This window comes from Aotus nancymaae, unplaced genomic scaffold, assembly GCF_030222135.1.
Source record: "Aotus nancymaae isolate 86718 unplaced genomic scaffold, 86718_ANA_hifiasm-v0.15.2.pri h1tg000040l, whole genome shotgun sequence".
Taxonomy (NCBI): domain Eukaryota; kingdom Metazoa; phylum Chordata; class Mammalia; order Primates; family Aotidae; genus Aotus; species Aotus nancymaae.
The window spans coordinates 24,528,698-24,553,359 of NW_026988454.1; the positions used below are offsets into that span (position 1 = coordinate 24,528,698).

At 40.6% G+C, this 24,662-nt stretch overlaps 1 protein-coding gene across 4 annotated transcripts in view; it reads right to left on the reverse strand.

The window, feature by feature from the left end:
• The window catches only part of AIG1 (androgen induced 1), a 255,635-nt gene that overhangs the window by 100,586 nt on the left and 130,387 nt on the right, over nt 1-24,662 (reverse strand). The window lies entirely within an intron of this gene.

The window sequence follows — 24,662 nt, forward strand, 5'->3', positions numbered from 1 at the left end:
ATTAAATTTAGCCTAAAGCTACTGCTTACATATTTGAAATTCAGCCTAAAGAGTACATAGTGAACGGTAACCTAACTGAATGTGCAAAATGTGTAAACAGATTGTTACCTACTCTTCTATCAATCACCGAGTTTAGGCCAATCAAATGTGGCCAACTATTGAAACCACATTCAAATAAGAAGAATGCCAAGGTGTAACCAATCTGGCTATTTCTATACTTCACTTTCACTTCTGTTTTCTACACATCAGCTTTCCTTTTTTTTTTTGGTCCATAAATCTTCTTTGATCACGTGGCAGGGCCAGAGTCTCTCTGAACCTACTCTGGTTGGGGGCTCTCTGGTTAACAAATCATTCTTTACTGAATCAAAGTCTGTTAAATTTATTTTGCCTATGGTTTTCCTTTTAACAATACATAAGCAGGGTTCATTTCCCCCTTTCTCTTTATCTCATCAAACTATCAAACATTTCCCAATTTCCTGGGTTCTAATTTGAGCAAAATAAATTAATCACCCAAGGTCATATAATCTCAGGACTTGGTTTTGAAATGTAAAAAATTTTAGATTTAAAAATTTGGGTTTTAAATCTCAGATTTCAAAAATGGCTGCAGTGCCATGCAGAGCCACCCTGATGGTCCGTGCCCCCAACGTGATGGCCATGAGAATCCCCTCATGCTTCAACCCCTTTCTGGACATCCAGGACAAGAGGGTTGGGTGGTGCCTGGAGGGGGTAGACCCCAGACAGGGGTCCAGGAGTGAGACTCATGGATACCAACTCCGCCGGGGGGGGCAATATCTCCCTCTGGTGGTGGCCTCCAAGCTTGCTGACTGCTTCATGTAACGTTCTCATTAATTGGCTCAGGGGGACCAGCATAGGCCTTGGAGCTCCCAGAAGAAACAGGAGGCATGGCCAGCATGACTCTGAAAGGACACCGCTTTAAGTATCTATGTCCATTTGCACCACCTTCCACACATCAACATGTATTGATGGCAGAGTTTTGGATTAGAGACCAATGGAGCTAGCATGGTGCCACGGAGCTAGCAAAATTGGCAGAAAGGCAGAATAAAAGGAATAAGAAAGGACCTTGTGAAGCAGGCAATCCTGGGGGGCGGGGGGAATGAATCTGGGAAGCTTGTATTATGCTATAAAGGGAAAAGGGAAGCAAATAGCATAGTTATTAGCAGGTTATGAAAATATGTAACCTACTCAAGACATTTGCCTCTTTAGAAAAGATGGCTACAAAAATCAATTTTTACCTCAAAGGAAAGATTATTATCTAGAGTTTAGGAGTCAGAAGCATCTTGGCAAAGAAGGCATTTGGGGGATGGTGGATAGTTCCCTTTGATGTATACTTTACAATTAGGGACAGCTGGCCTGCACACACGCATGCGGTGATGTTATACTGCCTGTGTGCTGTGGTTTGGTGGAGGACAGGGTCTATTTGACTAAAAATTGCAGTTCATGGACTGCTCAGCTTGAGCCTCAGCGTGTCCACACCCCAGCCTTTCTCTCTTACAACCTGATATTCTTAGCTCTGCTTCCACCACCTTACACTTAATTCTCATAAAGTTCTGGAGTATAATAAAAACTCAAAAAACACTGCTAATTGAGAAGGGCTGTCTGTTTGCTAATTGCTGGAGTTTATATGAAAGTTCCATCAAGCACAGAGAAACAGAACAGATTGAGAAATACCTCCAACATTCTTTGCACTGTGGACCCCAACTGATTCTTCACACAGTTGCCAGAGTAATCTTTTAAAACCTCAAATTTGATCTATATAAAATCTTTCCAAGGTGGCAAAGGCCCCAGAATGCCTTTATGATTAAATTGAGAGACCCCCTAACTTGGTATCTAAGGCCTTCATGCTCTGATGTCTGACTGCATTTCCCTTTCATCTTCCCCCAGTCTCTACCTAGAATCTGCACCAGAGGCATATCAAAGAACTCACGGTTTATTTAGTATTCTGGGCTTTTTCCTCTATCACCTACACGTATGCTGTCAAATACAGTAACTACAACATAGATGTGGTTATTAAGCTCTTGAAATATGATTAGCCCAAACTGACATCTGCTGTAAGTGTAAATGCCAGATTTTGAAGATTTATTTTAGCACAAAATAATGTAAAATATTTTTATAATTTAAAAATATTGATTTCCTGTTAAATGATACTATATACTATTTGTTGAATTAAAGAAGATATACTACTAACTTCACACTTTCTTTGAAGTTCTGTTTAATCTGGTTTGCATTTGTGGCTTGCATCATATTTCTGCTGGACAGTACTGGTCTACAGCTATGCCCATGCTCCCTCAGCCAAGACAGCCCTTTTTCACTCCATGAGATAGCTCCTCCCCATCTTGTAAGATGCAGCTTCAGCATCAGATCTTCTGGGAAGCCCTCCCAGCTGAGTCAATGCTCCTCACCTTATCTCTACTTTAAAAATTAGCATAATACCTTATTTGTAATTACCTCTTTAGGTGTTAGTTTCCTCCTTCACTATCTATCTTGAAGGAAAAGATCCTTCCTCCAATATTTCGGCATTAGTTACTGCCATCCTGTGAATGCCTGCTTAATGAAATAAATGCCATTTCAAACTTGAACATCAGTGGTAGGCATTCATTTATTCCCTAACACATACGTAATGAACACTTGTTATGCACTGTGAGAGATGTTAAGATGAAATATTATAATCTCTTGTATCTGCATAATTTACTACAGTTTACACAATACTATTATATCCAGTAACTTTAAGGAACTTTTGCTGGGTAGCAGTTCATTGTTAGATGAGGATGCTAAAGCCAAAGAGTGTAACTGACCTTCCCAAGGTCTTCCATATGTGATGGGATTAAGCCAACATTTTAATTCAAGAATGGGAGATGTGAAAGTTAACTGTGCATTTCAGAAGCAACAAATGGTTCTGAAAGGCTAAAATGAAGAGGGGCAAAACGTAAAACTGGAGACAAGCTGAGTCAAACTTTTTTCTGCTAGTTAATATTTCTCAAATGTTAGTTATTCTCTTACTGTCTTCATGAGCTTCCCATATCTAAGAACAACTTGTGCTATTATTTGCTTAGTATTTTAAAAATGAATTCTAGGTTGACTCACTTATTTTACTGACCATCTAAGTAATAATGTCCATGGTTTGATATATATATATTATTATTAAAACACAACAATACAATGACATATTATGTCTTATTAATGCATAGGATATTCTTAACATACAATAGTTAATATACTAATATTAATCATATTAGCAAAATATGATTAATGTGTAAGCTATAATAATATAAACTATAATACATAAGATCTTATGTTACAACTTAACTATCTTACACATTATAGTTTTACTTTAACATGTATTTACATTTTTACTAATACATAGTAGAATAAGTATAATAAGTTTGCATTAAGTAGTGAAATCATTCACCACTATGCCCCTAAAATAATTCCATGTATCAATAGCAATATCACACCTTCCATTGGGAAACTGCTAGGGACATTAGCAAACCATTAAAGGATCTTAAGCTTTCACAGGTTAAATTTAATTAGATTTTAAACCTAATCAGGTTGCTATTTTAGACATATAGAAGCCAATCTTCTCATTTGAGGGTAAATGGAAAGAAAGTGATGAGATATTATCTCTAGTCAATTGTAAGTTAGGAAAGTTCTATGAGCTTGAGATCACATTTTTAATTACTTTTAAAATAAAAGACACTAAGACCGTGAAATGTCCCATCGAATCTGATGTAATGTCATTTTCTCTCACTGAATGCTGAAGCCTTGTAAATGGAACAGTTTACATATGAAATAACACCACAGAAACCCACAAAATTCCCCCTTGACTCTGGTCATAGATCATATATATATATATATTTTTTCTGAGAGTCCAGAAATGAGAGGCATCAAACAATGGAATTATTACAAAAGGATTAAGAAAACAAACAACTAAATGGCATTGCCTCAGTCATCTTTTTCTGTGGAGGGTGGTCTGTGGGGAAGATGTTATCTGCTGAAAGAAGAATGATGAGTTGTCACTGTCATGGTGGTTCAACTCATTTGAGACACAAATAATGACACCGCAGCAGAATCCTGGTAAAAGAGGGTATGGCAGCATTAATGATGGTCTATATATTCTGGTGAGTTGGAAAACATTAAATTGCAAATGTGAAAATGTCCATTACATGATAAAATATACACTTTTCCCAATAAGCTGCACCTATTTGTTCATGATAGACCCCCAGAGAAGGTGGAAGAGAATTGACAAAAAGTTGTAGGACTGCTTTGTTGGGATTCCTAACTTGGGATATATTAGATGTGAATGTGTCTTTCATCGAAAAAGAAACTAAAAGGTTAGAAAAGCAGAATACAATTACGCGATAAGGTAGTGTCAAAGCCAGAATTATAACTTAAGTCTTCAAACCGATTCCATCTTGGAGGCAAAGGTCTTCCTATATGAATAGTAAGTACAAATTCTTTCATGTGCTTTGTTCAGATTGCAAGAAACAGAGCTTCTTTCTTCACAGTGCCTTAAGGCCAAGTCCAAGGGTACTCCTGGAGTCAGGCCTTGCCCCTGCAGAAGCCCAGGACCCACTTAGGGCCATATTCTGCCTCTGGCTTGGGGAGTCACAGTTCCTCCTACTGGCCCCAAATCTGGGTTTCCATCGTGGCAATGGCATGATCTGGCACTGCCAAAAAGATCTTAGCCAGGTGTCCTTCAAAGCAATGTTTCATGTGGTCACAAAAGCAACATTTGCCTTTTACAGAGAATAAGAACTGAACTCTTAAATTTAAAGTGAGTTGGCGTTTTATACTTGACATCTTGGAAATGAAAAGAACACATTTTTTAAAAGCTAGCTCCACACCTACACAAAGGAGCAGATGAAGGTTACTTTCATTTTCCCTGTTTCCCAGGCCACGCCCACCTTGGGGCCAATTCATCACTTTTGTGACAATCATTTCTTCATTTGGTTTTGAGCTTTCAATAGTCCCAGAGTCCAAGCCCCCTGAGTCCCTCTCATTTGTCCAAGTAAATGCCGTCCCACCCTCAAATGGCCACTCAATCCTCCTTCCTGCTCCTCAGCTGCTCTCTCCCTCATGTGGGCCTGTGGCTGTTCGACGCTGTTGCCTGCCTGTAGACTCTGCTGGATTTGGTGTTGGGACACTTGCTCTACCTGTACATGGCAATCATGGTCCCTGTCCCACACACAGTCCTGCTGAGGGCCGCCACCTCGCTCAGCTCCTGCTGGAGAGACAGCCTTACCTAGCCACATTTTGTACAACTTAACTCCATCATCGTCTTGGCCCCAACTGACTGGTCTGAGGTGGGTGCTTCATTCAAGAATAATCCAGTCTGTATGTAAACAGGCCTGTGCAGAAAAATAACAAAATACAGCCCCTCGGGGGCCTAAAGTGGTCATTGGAGGTCATGAAGAACAGGAAACTATGAGAGAACCAAATCTAAGAGGCCAGGGCAGAGATTTTCAAAGCATGTTCCAAGGCGTCTTGGGGTTCTGAGGGGGTAACGCAGGGCCTGGTGCAGGGATGAGGGGAGGTCTGAGTGGGAGGGGCTGAGCCTACTGCCACTTTGCAGTTCAGTTTTTATCAGCTTTAAACACAAGATGTTACTTGAAGAAAGAGTTTCATGTTTAAAAGTGTTTGAAATCACTACAGAGAAAGATGAAATAGAAACAGGAGGTTAAGGGAGGTAGATAATAGATACCTAACAGATAAAGAGGAATGAGCGAGCTCTGGGGAAATTGCTGAGTCACATTAAGGACAATGAGGTGACAACCTATGCTTTTCCGTTCTTCCTGCAGCTCGGCCAGTCTGCCACCCCAGCTCTTCCTGGCCTCTCCTGGGTCCCTGTGCATGTGGATCCTGATAGCAGATGCTGCTAGCCCATCCCCAGCTCCTCCAAGACCCAACCATTATGGCCGCTAAAGCTCTGGGTTTTGCATCAAAAGAACCCTGTTGAAAGAACCCTAAAATATCAGTCAGGGATTTCCATGTTGAAAAAAATTTTACCCCAAAGAGATCAAGCTCTTTTGGCCTACATTTGGAGGACGTGACCTTTGCTAGGTTACTGGAATACGTTAAGCCCTAAAAGCCCGTTTTTGTGCTCTTGCTTTTTCAATTTTACAATCTCTTAGATCCAAGAGTTTAGAATTTTCCAGACCCCAGGCTGGAGGACACTTAAAGGTTATGGCTCACTGGTGCTTTCTGACACTTTCCTCCTGATGCCAATAGGACCAAATGGGGGTGCAGGAGGGGCATGGGGCAGGGGCATGGGCTAATGGCTTCTCTCCACCAGACAGCGTACTCCACGCGGGACCGTGCTGGGCTGTTTCCTACACCACTCTCAACACTTCGTCCAGGGCCTAGGACATAACAGGCACTGACTAAGCATTTGTTGACAGGGTGATTGACTGGCTACAGGTAAAAATTCTTGCTTTCCAGAACAACCTTCCTACTTCTAAGAAATGTTTTATCTTTGTTCAAGAGTCTTAATTTCATGATAGAAGTTCAGACAGTGAATCATCTTCCTTAGGGCAGGGGTGTCCAATCTTTTGGCGTCCCTGAGCCACACTGGGAGAAGAATAATTGTCTTGGGTCACACATAAAATATACTAAACACTAACAATAGCTGATGAACTAAAAGAAAAAAATTACAAAAAAAAGACTCAATGTTTTAAGAAAGTTTATGAGTTTGTGTTGGGCCACATTCAAAGCTGCCCTGGGCTGCATGTGGGCTGCAGGCCACAGGTTGGACAAGCTTGCTTTAGGGCATTAGGTTCCTTATAAAAATAAGATGCTTGGTGGCCTGCCCTGATATCCCAGAGTTCCCTGAGAGAGGATGTGAACTACCTACCCCTTGCTAACTCCATTCATTTTTTAATGGCCATGTAAGTAGACTCTATACAATTTTTACAAAATTATGCTAATTCTGAGGCCTATCTGTTTCAAATTCAATAAAAATTAGCTGCTTATATTTTCACTTCCAAAAACACATACTGAGATAAAAGTCTGGTAAAAATATTTGCAGCATCTAACAGAATTATTTGGCAATTATCTAATGCAAAGAAAAACATTTCTTGAATCAAAAAGTGAAGAAGAACGGAATCTAGAACTACCATTTTAAGGCAAGCCTGAATAGGTGCAACTCTTGTCATTACACCTGAGCACTTCTGTAAGACAAACAAGTGGATAAATATTGAAACAGAAGAAGTCAGAGAACACTGATGACTGGTTTTCTCTATTATCATTACACAAGATTCACCAGCAATTACAAATGATCTCTTTGCAAACAAGTAGCTTTCTCTGAAACAGATCTGGGGCTTTTTTTTTTTTTTTAATTTGTGAAAACTGATTCCCTTAATCACAGATGTGCTGTTCAAAAAAATGTACATGTGTTATTGACTATAAAACAATTATAAAAACAAATATGCCAAAGAGAGAGTAGAGGCATATTACATTAAAATATATACAAATTTGCCTCTAAAATTGGGACAGAAACAAGCAAAAGCAAGACAAAGTTGCCCCGTATAGTTTGGAGTTTGGGGAGAGGCAGTCAAGAAAGCAAACTGTGTTTTCCAATACCTGAGTTGTAAGCAGAATCTTTTACTTTATTATACGTAAAATTTGCTTCTTGGAGCTACGGGTTTTTTTCTCATTATTAAATACGCTGCTTCTTATGGACAAATAAAACTAATAACATCAACAGAAGATGCAGGAAAAAGTCACTTGTAGTTTTAGAATCTTTACTGTCACTGACGGTAAAGATTTCAATCTCCTAGTTCTTAAAAGAAGCAAAATAAAGAAAGAATCCCTGTCATATACTTTAGGAACTTCTGCTTACTTAAAACAATGGCAGTATTTAATTATTGAGGGCAAAAATGACTTTCAGTCAGTCATTTATTCATTCAACAAGCATTTACTGAATTCCTCTTATGTGTGAATTATTTGAGGCAAAGAGGCTTGAACTGCCTCCTATTCCCCTTCCTTGTAAGATGTCTAAGACATGAACCTGATTAACTACAATATAAAACGGAGGCCAGGAATGAAACATTGTTAGGATAATTTAGGGGGTCAGGGGAGAGCTTCTCACTGGGCAGACAAGGGAAGGCTTTCTGGAAGAGGCCACACTTCAGCATGAAGGACAGTGGACTTGAACAGGCGGAGACAGAAGGGAAGACTACAGCAGACAGGAAAGGCAAGGCTGTTGGGAAATGGTGGAGTTTGCCAAGAACCTGGTGTAGACAAAGGACGGTGCTTGGAATTAAATCTGAGAAAATCTACTGGGCCCCAAGCAGGAAGACTTTTCAATACCATGCTGGAGAGTTTTAACTTTAGTAAGTGGGCAATGTGCAGTTGGCAAAGGGTCTTGAGGCAGAGAATGGTTTAAGAGATGTGGTTCCAGAAGATTAATCTGGCACATGTGCACAGAATATATTAGAGGGGAAAAATGGAAGGCAAGGAACCCAGTTGGGAGAACATTACTATGGTCTAAGTGTCAGGGACTGAGAACAGCTGTAGGGGCAGGAGAGACGGAAACCAAGGGCAGATTCAGAAAACACTGAAGACAAATGTTGCTATGGCAGAAAGGAAGGGAGAAGGAATACGCATTTACTGAGGACCTACTACAGTAGTCACAGCACTAAACATGTAGAATGAACATACATCCTGTTTTGCTTGGCACAGTTTAAGATTTTGCCTTTTTTGAGGGGTCATGGAATAATCATTAACAACAGCCACGTTCACTCTCAGTGTGTTCTGGTTTGGATAATACATTATACAACCAAATTTTAATATACTTTTCCTCTCTTACTCCTCCAAAAAATTCTGTTTACACATGAAGAAGCTGCATATCTGCAAAGTGAGTAGCCTAATGACGGTAGGTGGCCGACCTGGGTTTAAAACCAGACCTACGTAGTTCCAAATCCTAGAACCTCCTATTATTCCTGGTTTCCTGCACTCAACTTAATGGCAGGTCGTGGGGGGCACTGAGGTGGGAAATGCCCACTCAAGGAAATAGGGATGTTGAGAAGAGTAAAGGTAGGGTGAAAGATGAGGAGTTCTGGTTTGGATGTGTGGTCTGAAGGCGCTGGAAGGACACTGAAGCAGTTGGTGACATTAGCTACAACTCAGGAGCGAAATCACACTCCAGTTACAGACTTGTGTGCCTTCCAAATTAACAGATGCAGGAGTTGAAACCCTGGGACCAAATGACATCGCCAAGCATGAGACTGCGGGACAAAGGTCACAGCTCAGATGCCTGCAGTGGCCAGGCAGGTAACAGCGACCAGGCAGGGCAGGCAGGAGACATTCGGGAGGGGCAGAAGGACTATCTGAATTTCCCCTAAAAATTATTTGCAATTTTAAACGGCAATAATACAGCCGTTACAATGGTAGTCTCTCTCTCTCTCCCTCCCTCCCTCCCTCCCTTCCTCCCTCCCTTCCTTCCTTCCCTTCTATGGAGTCTTGCTCTGTTGCCCAAGCTGGAGTGCAGTGGTGCGATCTTGGCTCACTGCAACCTCCACCTCCCGGGTTCAAGTGATTCTCTGGCCTCAGCCTCCTGAGTAGCTGGGACTACAGGCACTGCCACCACACCTGGCTAATTTTTTGTAGTTTTAGTAGAGACAGGGTTTCACCATGTTAGCCAGGATGGTCTCAATCTCCTGATCTCGTGATCCACCTGCCTCAACCTCCCAAAGTGCTGGGATTACAGGTGTGAGCCACCAAACCTGGCCGGTAGTCTGTTTCTTAATTACAGCTGGTGACTAGACTGATTTTCAGTAATTTAATTTAAAGTAAATCACAATTTACTTATAGAAAATAGTTACTCTGTTAAAGAGAAGGCTCACTGATAGACCAGAACATTATAAATTGTAGTCATTCCATTTTTGTTCACTTTTTCATCATAAGAGGAACTTCAAGTGAGAGTCTTTTTAAAAAAATGCAGTTAAGTTTTTATTAAAATTACTAGCTACATTCAAGTACATCAAACCAAATTGCAGTGCATTTTTACCGTCTCAAAACAGACAAATATAATTCAGACCCTACTGCCATAAGCATGAAGTGGGGCTGGGGAGGGAGATGGGAAGAGAGGGACACAGCCTTGGAGGGGAGAGCACTTCAAAAAGCAATACCCCCAAACTTCACATTATTTACGTTTGAAAAAAAATTCATTAACAAAAACGGAGTTACCAGTCTTGTCATTGTTTCAAACTCCCAATTGCATGGTAATAAACACCTATAGCCTTCACAGGCCTAAACCAACGCTTTGCAAACTTTTATCAGTATCAGAACTACCTCGACTTGTTTACCTGAAGGACTCGTTACAGCACAGATTGGGAGGCCACATTTTGGAACGTTCTGATTTAGGAGGTCTGGGAATGGATTGTGAGAAATTTGCATCTCTAACCAGTTGCCAGTAGATGCTGATGCTGTTGGCCCGGGGACGACACTTTGAGAACCGTGGCTCAACACACCAGTGGGGCTGCTAGACAGAGGCTGGCTGGCTTCTGCCTTTTTCAGAGTTACTGTGGAGCACAAACATCCACCAAGGCTCTGTTTCTCATGGCACTCTGGAAAATGATTCAATGACAGTGCTTCGAACAGAGGTCCAGCTTTTTGCCTCATTGTCTGTGTTCTGAATCCAACCTAGTTTAATATTTTGGAAAATGTTACCCTTTTCTGTACTAAGCAAAGTAAATATTTTGTCAGTTGTTAAGGATGAGCTGCAGAGTAAGGCCTAAAGATGTATCCAAATTCAGCAGGAAGGCTTGGAGCTAGCTGCTTTGGAAATTTTTCCAGATTGTGATTTGTAATGTATTTCAGAAGCCAGCTGAAATACCAACCACTTGATCTATTAAGAAAAGGCTGAATGAACCTTTTCACAGCAGAATATATTTTTCCACACCAACTCTCATTATATTTGGCAAAAAATGGAGAAAGGGGGGGCAGAATGTTTTTCTGTCAATAGGATTTCATATGAATATTGTTCTTATATAAAGAAATTGGTAGCAGAGAGTTTTTAAATGGCCGGAAATTTTTAGCAATCCTATAGTTTGTCAACTGCAAAAACTAAGACCCAAGGAAGGTCAACGTCATTTGCTAGAAAACCAGACAGCGGCGGAGCTGAAATAAAATTCACAGGCTCTGGACTCTGGGGCCAGCACTTTTCTTATCACACCACACTACTTCTTTTGCAATAAGAATCAGAATGAATTGATTTAAAAACAAAACAAACGCAAATACTACCAATGGTGCATTTCACACTGCCTTTCCTGGTAATTCCTAAACCCATTAGTTACTGATGGCTTTGCCTACTAGTGAGTGCTATGGGAGCACAGACAGAAGAGGGTCCTGGAGGGTCCTTTTCTGATGTTTCTTACTAACCAAGCATTTCCTGAAGAATCTTCCACTATGGTGCTTTGGGGTCTCTTTAACGTACTATGTGAGCTGAGATTATAGAAATACAATCCTCATTATGGTGAAATTCACATTCTGTCAAGGAAGGTACACATGAGGTAAGGGATCTCAGAGATCACCAGGTTCACATATCTCATGTATAAATGAGGAATCAAAGCTCTCAGGAGTCGAGGAACTGCTGGGATGTTCACAACCTATTAAAGTGCAGAGATAAAGCCTGACCCCAGATCTCTTGCCCTGCGGCATGTTGCTATTTCTACCTTATCATCCTGTCAACTGTAGTATAGTGTGTTGATTCAAGCCAGAAAATTGCATGCTCTACTGTGAATCTAGATCCAAAAATACTGAATCTGTTCAGCATCAAGAAGGAAATATGGTAATCACAACAGCTAGGATTTCTTGAGTGCTAAGTCTCTGCCAGGCACTGCTGTAAGCACTACATGAATTATTGCATGGCACTGAATCAGTCATATCATTGAGGAAGATAGAATATCATAAAGTAGGAAACTGAAATTAAGGAGAAAATGAAGAAAATGCATGAAATGCATTAAATGCAAAAAGGGCCTATGCTATTTTCCCAGTATATAATATTGTCTATTAAATGCAATAATCCAAGTAAAAGGTTTAGAACAGTTCTTGGCTCACAGTAAATAGTAAATATTAGCTGCTGTTATCACATTTTTCTTTATTCATTTGTGTGAAACAGAACAGAAAATTTGGATCTAGATAAAAGTTATGAGCCATACAAGATCCAAATATAGGTAATATTCTCAGGAACCAGTCACCACCAGCGAATACCACAGAGACCACAGTGTAGCTTGGACTAAAATGCTCTCAAAGGCCAAAAGCTGAAGCCAGAGACCACACAATTAAACAGGTTTGTATTGGGCCTTGGTTTTTAGGAGCTCAGAGGGTTTACCTGATTCCTCCTCATCAATCTTATCATATTCAAGTTGTGGGGAGGAATGGATCTAGTATGAAAACTTCTTTCGTATTAAGACACCTTGCATAGACAAAATGAATTACTCATAGCCAGTGGTAAGAACTCAATTTTCTTCTAAGAGTGTGCTTATCTACTAGCTAAGAAAAAGAATATCACCATTAATTAAGATGAAACTACAATAATAATACTCATTGATAATAATACTGCACCCATGGCAGGTAAACTGCCTTGTAAATTACCACCTAGGAATGCTTGACATACTAGGTATTTGCACATTGGTTAAAACAACAATAACAACAACAAAACTAGTGATATCTGGACCTCAAGTCCATTCTTTGTACCTACTTTCTCTCCCTGGCAGCTAGAAGAGATTCACTGTGTTTGTTATGGAGGGATAAACTGAGATTAGTGGGTGAAAGATGCATAATGGTAGATTTTGGCTCAAGGTAAGAAAGAACTTTTAAAAAATTAGAGGTAACCAGCAACAAATGTGCTGCCAGCTGAGGTGATGTGTGCTCAGTATGTGATCAAGGAAAGGCCAAATATACACTTGAAGTATAAGCAATTATTGGTAGCACAATTTTCATTGTTATCGTCATAATTATCTTATTAGCATCCTATCAGGTAGATTTAAACATTGATGAGAGTTGAAAATGGTTCCACTAAGAGAGACCAAATAACAGAGTCAAGATTTGCTCTTAGGTCAAACTTGAGTTCGAATCTATGATCAGTTGCTTACCAGTGATGAAGCTTCAGAGTTGGCAGTTAAACCTCTCTAAGTCTCAGTTTCTGCATCCGTATGATAGAGATTATACTAACAACTTCTCCTGTTCATTTTTTCATTCACAAGATACTCACAAAACATCTACTCTGGACCAGGCACTTTTCTGGATGCTTGGAGGAGGACGAGACATAAGATCTCTCTTCTCTCTGTGGGTTCATGTTTCAGTGTATGTGGAGGGATTTGAGCAAAGATAAATGTAACAAACTAACAAACTGACTAATCCACTTGTACACAGTAATAAATGTTAAGAATTCAACCAGACAGATGTCCAGAATATCTTTAATTAGGATGGTCAAAGAAGACTTATCTTAGAAGGTGACATACAAGTTGGAACCTGAAATAAGAGAAGGGGCCAGCTTTGACGAGCTCCATCAGAGGGAGCAGCAAAGGCCCTATGATCTGACCCTAGCACCCTAAGTTAGATTGGCGTGTCTCAAGTGGGCTAGAGTGAGGAGTAGCTCAAGATGAGGTTGGTGGTGAGAATTAGAGGTAAGGTGGGAGGATCTGCAGCACAGTTCACAGGACAAAGGAAGCACCTGGCAAAAAAACAGTTGGGTCATTATTCATATTCTGAAAACTCCATGACGTATCAAGGCCCTTGTATAGTGAGGGCAGACAGAGGTCACAGAGACAGGTTTCCATGCTACTCTGCTGATCTAACCTACTCAATCTAAAAGCATAAGCTGTATTTTAACCATGGGAAAGTACAGAATTTTAAAGCGGGAAAATAACTGGGCCTGTTCTTATATCAACAATCGTCATAAGGAATAATCTGAGGCTTCCTTGAAGCCCTCAAGAGTGGAAGGTTAGAGAAAGTTAAGAGGGTGGGATTCTAGGCCATGAGCCCTTATTCCAATCAGAGGAGTTCTACAGGCATTTCTTCTTTTGTTATATTTTTCACTTGAAAACTGAGTTGTGTTGCTAAAAACAACTCCAAAGCTTGAACATCACCAATTGACTCCAGTTTTGTTTTGTTTTATATTTAGAGGTAGGAGCTCAATCTGTCACCCAGGCTAGAGTGCAGTGGCATGATCATAGATCACTTCAGCGTCAACCTCTTGGGCTCAGGTGATCCTCGCACCTCACCCTCCCAAGTAGCTGGCACTACAGGCACGTACCACTGCACCTGGCCTGAGTGCAGTTTCATAGATAAGGAAGCTGAGCCTCAAACTGAGCCTGAAGGTCATTAGCTAACTAGCAGCAACCTGGGGCAAGCGTCCATCTCTTGACTTCTGATTTAATGTCTCCCATCGGCTTTATTACATTAGAACACCTATTTTGATCTTTACAGGTATGGCATTTGCTTCTGTTCAGCTCTATGTCAACCAGTATGTGTTCCCTTTCATATAAGCGTGTTACCTGAGTTCTGATGCTCTAATGAGTTCTGTTATTTTGGAAAGTAACTCTTCTATTTAATTAGTTTTGAACTATGAATATGGGACTAGTTTTCAGTGTATTCTCAGTTCACAGAGGTTTCCTCAGAACCAAAAGATGTTTCAGCTAGGGTCTAGGAGTGAGGTTTGAGGGAAGAGGATTAAAGCAACAATTTCTGAAAGAATTATAAAAATGTCGAATTGTTCTGTCCTACCTGAGGGAAAACTAAAGCTGAAAATTGGTTAAAGAGAAAACTATGGAATCAGGGGTCAGAAAGTAGCAAAGGTTCAGGAAGACAATAAAAGACACAATTTTCAAAATGCTGAGAATGAACGAAGGGTCCTTCATTTTTACCTTTTTGCCAAGGGCTTCCTTTGTGCTGTGACATCATTTTTAAGAATCACCATCTGAGATCATGGGAATGGTTTATGTTCTACCTAAACTCAAGTTTTAGTGGTGGAGGATATCCACCTGGATATGTTAAACCATTAGAAGCTGGTTTAGTGGAAGAAAAAAATCTGTAAAGGTTTGTAAAGGGATATGTCAAACCCTTGCTTTGGGGACAGCAAGTTGGACAAGAGATTTGGGTTAAACAGCAACTAATTTCCTATTTGGAAAAGAACAGTAACAATGCGGAACGTAAGATATTTAATTCTATTTTTGACCATAAAAAGCAATCCAGGCATGTGGGGAAAGGTATCTAAAGCGTTCCCAGATTAGCTGACAGTAGCGGGTAGGATGCTCGCCTTTGGTTAATTAATGCTGGCAGCTAAGGCAGGTTAAAAACCCAAGCATTTTCACAAGGTTGGAAACTTTCAGAGTTCAAGGTTTTGGAAGAAGTTTAAGAGGATTCTCTTCAAAAGAGAGTAAAGATGTTCCCCAAATACCCCGCAATTAAATGGAAGAACAAACCCCAAGTGAGGACAATATTACCAGTCAGTAAAAGTTAATATCTTCACTCTTTATGGAGTTCATTTAGGTTGCAAAAGACAAGTAAGTAAATTCACAAATGAGAAGATGCAATTAGCAACACGCAAATGAGAAAACATTCACACTAAAATAACAATGAGATGCTGTATTTCCTTCTATTGCATGAGTGCTGACAGGGTTATAGGGAAACTAGTGATTTCAAGCATGGCGGGGAACATTGCAAATCAATACAGCCCTTCTGGAAAGCAGGTTGATAAAACATATTGAGCCATAAACATGATCCTACCATGGGATTAGTAATCCCACTCTTGAGAATCTACCTTAAGTAATCAAAAATATGTGGAAAGCGGCCAGGCATGATAGTTTATGCCTGTAATCCCAGCACTTTGGGAGGCTGAATTGGGCAGATCACTTGAGGTCAGAAGTTCCAGATGAGCCTGGCCAACATAGTGAAACCCTGTCTTTACTAAGAATACAAAAATTAGCTGGTGTGGTGGTAGGTGCCTGTAATCTCAGCTACTTGGGAGACTGAGGCAAGAGAATCACTTAGACCTGGGAGGCAGAGATTGCAGTGAGCAGAGATCACACTACTGCACTCCAGCCTGAGTGACAGAGTGAGATTCTGTCTCAAAAAAAAAAAAATGTAGAAAGCTATACCCATAAAGACATTTGTTGAAATAGTGTTTAAAAGAACACAAATTTAGAATAGGTGAGAAGTTTCAATTTAATACAACAACTGATCATTGAATACCTACCAGGAGTGGGGTGTACTGAGGCAGAGTTTCATCCCTCAATAATTTATATTCACAACTTAATGATCATACTCTTTGGGATATTATACAACCATCATATTAATCCAAGTTCTTGATTGTAGGCAACAGAAACTGACCCTGAACATCATTAACACAACAACAAAAAACCACAGTAATTGGAAGGTGATAGGGGCTCACAAAATTAAATGGAGTCTGAAGGATCAGGCTGGTAAAATGCCAGCAACAAGAGCTCTAGAAGTTCGGTTGTTGGAAAACGAACAACTAACTGGTTCTAGTTCTATGTTAGAAAGAAATTATGAAAAATTAATGAAAAGTATAAAAACTTCTCAATTGACTATGTCAAGTATCGTGTAATGAAGAATACTACTGTTAACTTCTAACAGTGGTTTTGCTGTTAACTAGTCATAGAACCCTGTGTGACTTACTTTACATTTCCAAGCCTTAATATTACAGCCATGTGTAAAATGAAGAACCAGATTAGAGACTGTTTAAATGATAATACCCTGTTAGCCTCCTTGTCACTTAAGTCTATATCAAGAGTGGCAACTTGTTTCAGATTCCTCCATTCCCCTCACTGCCCTCATGCAGCTGGGGAAGACACTGGTAGGAAAGCACAGACCACTTCTGTTAAAAATGGACGGAGCCACATAATCTTTCTCAATACGAAGCTCCAGCTATCTACTACCCATCAGTTAGAGTTTTCATGGAAGGAGAAATCAATTTGCCATTCCTGGTCTGTACTACATTGTTCTGCATTCACAGGATGAGCTAAACCAGAAAATCCAAGACATCCTAGCAGCAACAAGTAAAGTCTCTGCTAAAAAGAATCTCCAAGAGTAGCTCTGGTCCTGCTGCTAAACATCAATTCAACTTGTGCAATCTCCGTGGTAACAGAGTACAATAGGCTATCATCCAGGTAGCCTAAAAGTTTTGTCATATAATTCAAACACATTTTAGGAGCTCTCAGCATGGTGCTCTTCATTCAGTTCCTACAGGCCTTGCCTTTTGTCCTCCATCTTCCCTGTCCATACACCTGATGGCTGTCCCATTTATATTCTGCTGGAATCCTCCAAACTGAACATAATGTAACTGAGAAACCTAGAAAAGCCCTGGATCATCCGGTCTTAATAATCAAAAGTCTGGAAACAGAAATGTCAGGACTTTGTATAATCAAATAAGCATCAATTAAGGGAGAAAGAGTCTACTGAAGGAAACAGTTTTAAACATGAAACAAGAGTCTTGACAGTTTCTCTCTTCCAAATCACAAGTTTTAGCTCACCAATAAGATGTGTTCATAAGGCTGAGATTTAGCTCCCTCTCTCTCTCTCTCTCTCTCTCTCTCTCTCTATATATATATATATATATATCACAGGGACTCAAAATCACAGTGCCTCAGAGCAGGGATCAGTAGGCTACAGTCTATGAATCAAATCCAGCCTGCCACCTGTTTTTGTAATTAAAATTTCATTCTAACATAGTCACTCATTTGTTTATGTATTGTCTGTGGCTGCTTTTAAATTATGAGAGCAGATTTGAGGAGTTGTGAATGAGACTGTATGGACCACAAAGTCTAAAATGTTTATTCTCTGGCCTTTTACAAAAAAGGTGTATTAGCCACTGCATTAGGGTGTTCATTCATTACTCTCTTGTGTAAAGAAGTCTAGAGGCTGGGACTGTAGGATTAACAGTGCTATCAGAGAACTGACCCATTCCTTTTTTTTTTTTTTTTTTTTGCTTTGACATTCTAGCACATGGGTGCTAGGATGTTCTAGGTCACCCGATGGGTCAAAGTGCTGTTGAGACACAGCAGCCATATCTAAATATCTCAAATCCAGGTCAGAAGAGAGGAAAAGTAGACGTTGGTGAAGGAGGTGAAGCTCCTCCTTGATGAGTCAGCTCTCATTAAACAGCCCTCTTGATAGTTCCACAAAATACTTTCACTTCTACTTTATTTGCCATATCTACCTGTAAGGTGCACTGGGAAATAGTGTTTTTTGTTTGTTTGTTTTATTGTTGGTGGCCATATACCCAGATAAAAATCAGAATCTATTGTTCTGGAGAACGGAGAAAGTGGATGCTGAGTTAGGCTAGCACCAATCTTTGCTACAAAACACTATTTAGTGACCTCATGAGTATCATCAGGATTCACAGCTCATCCGTACCTTTTCCCATTTTTCTTGGGTGGAAATATTTAAAGAATGAAGAATTTGCATTCTGACATCATAAATACAATTTATTTTGTCTTATGTTTAATCAGTTGCTGTGCATATTAGTCAATTATGAATCAGTCAGTGATTGATCAGTTCATTAATTCAGCAAGACCTACTGATGAGCACAATGTTCCAAGCTGACAGTGAAGCAAAGGAATATAAAGTGCAATGAACCCTAATCTCTGCCCCCAATAAGTCCCAGGTCAATGACGGAGAAAGACAAGTAAATGGATAATGGCCATTCAGGGTGGGAAATTTCCCACACCACGGCCTATGTATACACCATGGAAAGCACACAGGAAAGGCTTACAACTTGAGTTGGATGCTGAAGAACCAGCTGGGAGAAGTTTATGGGGAGAAACGGGAGCACAGCTATTCCAATATGAAGGAGCCACAGGTGCCAAGACATGGAGGGGAAAGGGAGAGAATGTGCACGGAGGGGCTGGCACAGCAGAGGTGTGCAGGGGGAGGAAGGTGGGCAAGGACCACACCCAGAACAGAAGGGACCTTGGCACCAAGATGTTGGGTTTCATCCAGACAGTGATGAGGAGCTACTGAAGAGTATGACTTAGAAGTGACGGAACTAATCTATGTTTCCTAAGGACCATATTCTGGCCACAGTGAGGATTTGGATGGGATGGGAAGGCAGGAAGACAGAGGAGAAAACCTTTATCTACCTCAATCACATATCCTGCAGTGGTGCTTTGGTTAAAGTATGACCTTGCATGGTAGCATAAGAAGATCCACTTACCCAACAGCTAATTAGCAAAGAGGCCTAATAATAACCTAGATTCCATTTAATCCTCATAGCCATCCTGGAAAGCCTCATCTTACAGAAGAAATAACTGAGGTTCAGAAATGTTAAATGGCTTGTGTAAAGTGTCACAGCTAGTGAGTAGCAGAGTGGAACTTGCATTAAGGTTTTCTGATCTCAAGTCCAGTTCTCTTCGTGCTGCACATTGAGAGCAATGAGCATTCCAGAGTCAACCAGTCCCTAAATTCAGTCCAGGCAGGAGTATCTGCATGTTTTGGCAGTAACATACCTTGATGGCATTAAATGTAGGAAAACATGGAGGCATTTCCCTTCTATTACTTTATGAGGTAAGTTATGAAGAGTATTTTACTAGGCTTTGGCAAAGTCTCTTAATAGGAAAAATCAAGCATATATTTTATTACACTTTTGTTCTATGTCGTGGCAATTATTCAGAAACTCATGAAGGATCTGTTTCTCTTTGATTCCAGCTTTCTATTTGATTATAGTCCATCTTTGATCATTTATATGGGGAGCCAAAATAATTCTCAAAATAGACTTATTAAAGTCTCAAGTCAAATTATATTTAATAAGTTTTAATTTTTTAACTTGTTCTCATAGATTTTTGTCTTCTCAGAAAGAACTTTCCAGGCCAGGTGTGGCAGCTCACACCTGTAATCCCAGCACTTTGGGAGCCTGAGGCAAGTGGATTACCTGAGGTCAGGAGTTTGGGACTAGCCTGGTCAACATGGTGAAACACCACTGTCTCTACTAAAAACGCAAAAATTAGCCCGGCCTGTAATCCCAGCTACTTGGGAGGGTGAGGCAGGAGGATCACTTGAACCCAGGAGGTGGAGATTGCAGTGAGCGGAGATTGTGCCACTGCACTCCACTCCAGCCTGGGCAACAGAGCAAGACTCTGTGTCAAAAAAAAAAAAAAAAAAAAGGAAGAAAGAAAGAGAGAAAAAAAAAAAATCTTTTCCAGACACTTGTTCTCCTCTCCCAGCCTTCATGTTTGCTGCCCCTCATTTATTTTACTATCCGATGTGCAGTCAAAGCACTTAGAACCCTGCTTTGTGACTGTCAGCTTCTCTTCTTTGCTTGTTTCTCAACTTCAAGGATGGTAAGATCCTCGAAGTCGGCAACGGGATATTTATTTATCTTTATATATGCAGCGTCTGGCACAGTGACTGCCATATAATAGCTCACAATAATTAATTGTAGGTTAATTAATAAAATGAAGCAACAATGTAACTAAACACATACAATTATATTTAAAATGCTACTGTATCAAAATCCTTAGCACATTAAAACCATTTTTACTTTCTCTGTAACTTTACTGCCAAAAAATCCCAAAGCTCTAAGAACAACTTCAGAGTATTGCAAGGGGCTTTTTAGGGGTCCATTTTGATATCTGTTAAGATTGAGGATCACAATGCTTTTTCAGAAGTTGATCCAGAGATGGCTGCATTGCAGTTCCATTTCTTCCTCCCTGTCATATTCCCACCGTAAGCACAGGCTTTGCAGATTAATTCTGCCTTGGTTTAAAATCAGAAATCGTATGTTGCTGTCTTAGAAGATGAGATGTTAAGCTGAGCATATATGCCCTTCAAATTCACTCTGCTTTCTGTATGTCGGCCCACCATGCTTGAGAGTAGGAAAGGGCTCCTGTGTTTTGGTCTGAACAGGAGCTAAACTCAAGGGACTTACTGCACACAGACACACTCAAACCTCTTCTACACTCATACGTTTTACCTCTCCTCCTGAAGAGTGTAGCACCCTGAGGCACTGAGTTTTCACTTCATGATTCAGTTTGAAGGCCTGAATGAAGTGCTACTATAAATCGATGAGACATTTTCACGAACAGGGAAGACTTCATGATCTGGTCAGTCACTTGCTTAGTACATGCCTGGAAGTCACTGCCTTAGACCCTGTTCTAAGAGTGAGGTGGAAAACTCAAAACAAATCTTGTACAACCACCGGGTGATGAAGAGGGAGCTTGAAGTTCCGATTAATTTCCTCACATGTGTGTGCTCCTTCCCATCCTGGCGGGAGGCTGGGGTAAAGAGGGGTTGGCTGATTTCAGAAAATGCTATCTGCTGAGCTTTAAATACTGCCTATATAGTGTGGTTGTGGGTTTTTGAAAAGAAGGAGAGAAGAATGGGCTCGAAGCATGACGCAATTAAAATTGGTCTTCAAGGATAGGTAGAATTTGAATTGTTGGTGGATTACCAGTGTTTTTCAACCTAGGGCAATTTTGCTCTCTGGGGACATTCGGCAACGTCTTGAGACATTTTTGGCTCTCACAAGTTGTAGGAAGAGAAGTTGTTACTGGTGAGAAGAGGCCAGGGATGTTGCTAAACATTCCACAATGCACAGAGCAGCCCCCAGGCCCCATCCAACAAGAATTATCCGGTCCCGAATAGTCAATAATGCTGAAGCTGAGAAACCCTGGGTTACACAAAGGACATTCAGAGCAACTATAATACCACAGGCAAATAAAAATTTAGAAATAAACTTACTGTTGGATTTTTTTTTGGAGACAGGGTCTCACTCTGTTGCCCGGGTTGGAGTGCTGTGGTGTGATCTTGGCTCACTGCAACCTCCACCTCCCAGGTTCAAGCAATTCTCCTGCCTCAGCCTCCGGAGTAACTGGGCTTACAGTCATGTGCCACCATGCCGGGGTAATTTTTATATTTTTAGTAGAGACAGGATTTCACCATGTTGGCCAGACCGTTCTCGAACTCCTGACCTCAAGTGATCCACCTGCCTTAGCCTCCCAAAGTGCTGGGATTACAGGCAGGAGCCACTATGCCTGGCCAATTGTTGGAATTTTAGAAAAGTGTTTAGACTCCTTCTCATCAATCTCCACTTAACCTATATGAAGGACTTACGGAATATTTTCGCATTTAAATATTCATTTGCTCTAGGAGATTTGCAATGTGGCGAGGCTCTGTGGCTCCCAGAAATGAATTCTAGCCCACACTAGAATTCACTCTCTCAGGATCCTGTGGTCCATGTCTCCTTCACAGCACCAGCCACAATACATATCTATGCAATTCTTATTTCTCACATGCCTCCTCTACTACAATATAAACCTCCCACAGCAAAGGACTGGATCTGATGTGCTTCCAGTTTATCTCAGAGCCCACCAGTGTCTGGTGGTGGGAGCGGAGCTAGGAGAGTAAATTCTTGAGTCAAACTGCCTGGGTTTCAATCCATACTTCACCACTAACTCACTCTGTGTCCTTAGGCAAGTCACTTTACTTTCACAAAGGCTCAGTTTCCCCATCAATATAGAGAGGGACATCTGGTGCCTACCTCATAGGTAAAACTAAGTAAGTTAACATGTACAAAATGCTTACTGCATATCTGTTGACAAGGGAAGCATCCAGAAGCAAGCAAAGATAGAATTAAAAATCTGTCTGCCCCCTCCAAAATTAGGAAGAAAAAAACTTCATAAAACACATTGGCTTCTACCTTTTTGGTGTTCAAAAAATTTAAGACTTTTCTTTTTTATGATATATGTGGAAGGCTGTATGTTAATATTTTTAGTCAAAAGGTCTTGAAAGCCATAGTAGAAGACAGAATTTTGCCATATTGATTTGACTTAATAAATGTTCCATCCAGTTTCTCTGCTATGTCCAGTTTTCTCACCTGTATATTTATTGCTCTAGGTTAATTTCATTTGTTATTGTTTCCTGATAAAAACTGATTTATGGCACTATGGTAAATCTACCTAAGAAAGGAACTGAGTATTCTGTGGTTGAACACCACTAGTCTCCTTCCTGTATACGAGCAGCCTCCTTCCATAGTGTTACGTTCTTCAGCATCACAGGGCTCTTTCCAGTACACAGAGGGTTTATACTTTGTTTTGTAATTCAAATTTTCTGAAACTTTACTGTGTTCTGTATAAATACTACTTCTTCAGGTTCCTGACCTCTTGTTACTTTTCATTTTTCCTTCACTATTTCCTATGTGTCTACTTTGAGGAAGCCCTGGGGAGAGAATCATAATTTCTGGTCATTCACTTAGGTATAAAATTATTCACTTGACACTCAAGAACCATTCATTGAACACCAGTGTATTAGTCCATTCTCAAGCTGCTAATAAAGACATACTCAAGACTGGGTAACTAAAGGAAAAAGGTTTAATCATGGCACAAGGGGAAGCAAACATGTCCTTCTTCACATGGTGGCAGGAAGAAGAATGAGCAAAAGGGCTGAAAGCACCTTATAAAACCATCATATCTCTTAAGAACTCACTATCACAAGAACAGCATGAGGGTAACTGCCCCCCTGATTAAATTATCTCCCACCAGGACCCTCCCATGACATGCAGGGATTATGGGAACTACAATTAAAGGTGAGATTTGGGTGGGGACACAGCCAAGCCATATCAACTAGTGTATTTGAAGTTCTGCTCTGGCATGTGGGATATAGCAGTGAACACAGCAGGCAAGGCCTTGCCCTCCTGGAAGGGACTTTTTTGAGTGTGAAGGGAAATGTTAAGAAATTAGCAAGATAATGAACAAGGCAATTTCTGACATTCTTACAAAAGAAATCAACAGTATGACTGTACTAGTTTTCTATGGCTGCTATTACAAATTACCATGAACTTGGGGGCCAACAACACGTATTTATTATCTTATAATTCCAAGGTCAGGAGTCTGACATGGGTCTCACTGGGCTAAAATGAGGGAGTTGTCAGGGCTCTCTGTTCCTTCTGGAAGCTCTAAGGGAGAATCCATTTTCTTGCCCTTTTCAGTTCTAGAATGGGTTCACATTCCTTAGCTCATGGCCCCCTCTGCCATCTTCAGAACCAGCAATGGCTGGTGAAGTTTTTTTACATCGTATTACTCTGACATTGACTCTTCAGCCTCTCTCTTCCACATTTAAAGGGCCCTCGTGATTACAAGGGGCCCTCTGAGATAATTCAGGATGACCTCCTTATCTTAAAGTTAGCTGATTAGCAATTTGCATCTCATCTACAACCTTAATTGCCCTTTGCCTTGTAACATAACATATTTCCAAGTTTTAGGGATTAGGACTCCTTCAGGGTATACGAGTCCACCTACCACAATAATATAATGGGTGACTATGATTTTAGTATCTGGTTCAATACCTATGTAGAATAGATGTTTAGTAAATTCAGCACTTGGTAAATGGATCACAACTATATAGATTTGCTTCTTGTTAAAGGATCAGAGCAGGGGCTGTGTTTTCTTTACTACAGGAACTGCAGGGGTGAGGTGGCTTCAGCCAACCTTCTAGGTTAACTAAAAGTTTTTCCAATGCAGAGAGACACTCAGGGGTCCCTGCTATTAATACATCAGGCTCCAGGGGCAAGACCCCTCAGCCCTTCTCCTCCAAATGTCTAGCTCCTGCATTTGGCTAGCGCGGGACCTGGGGTGGTGATCTTTCCTCATCTCCTCTCAGCAATCACTTCTTGCAGCTTCCCTGAGCAC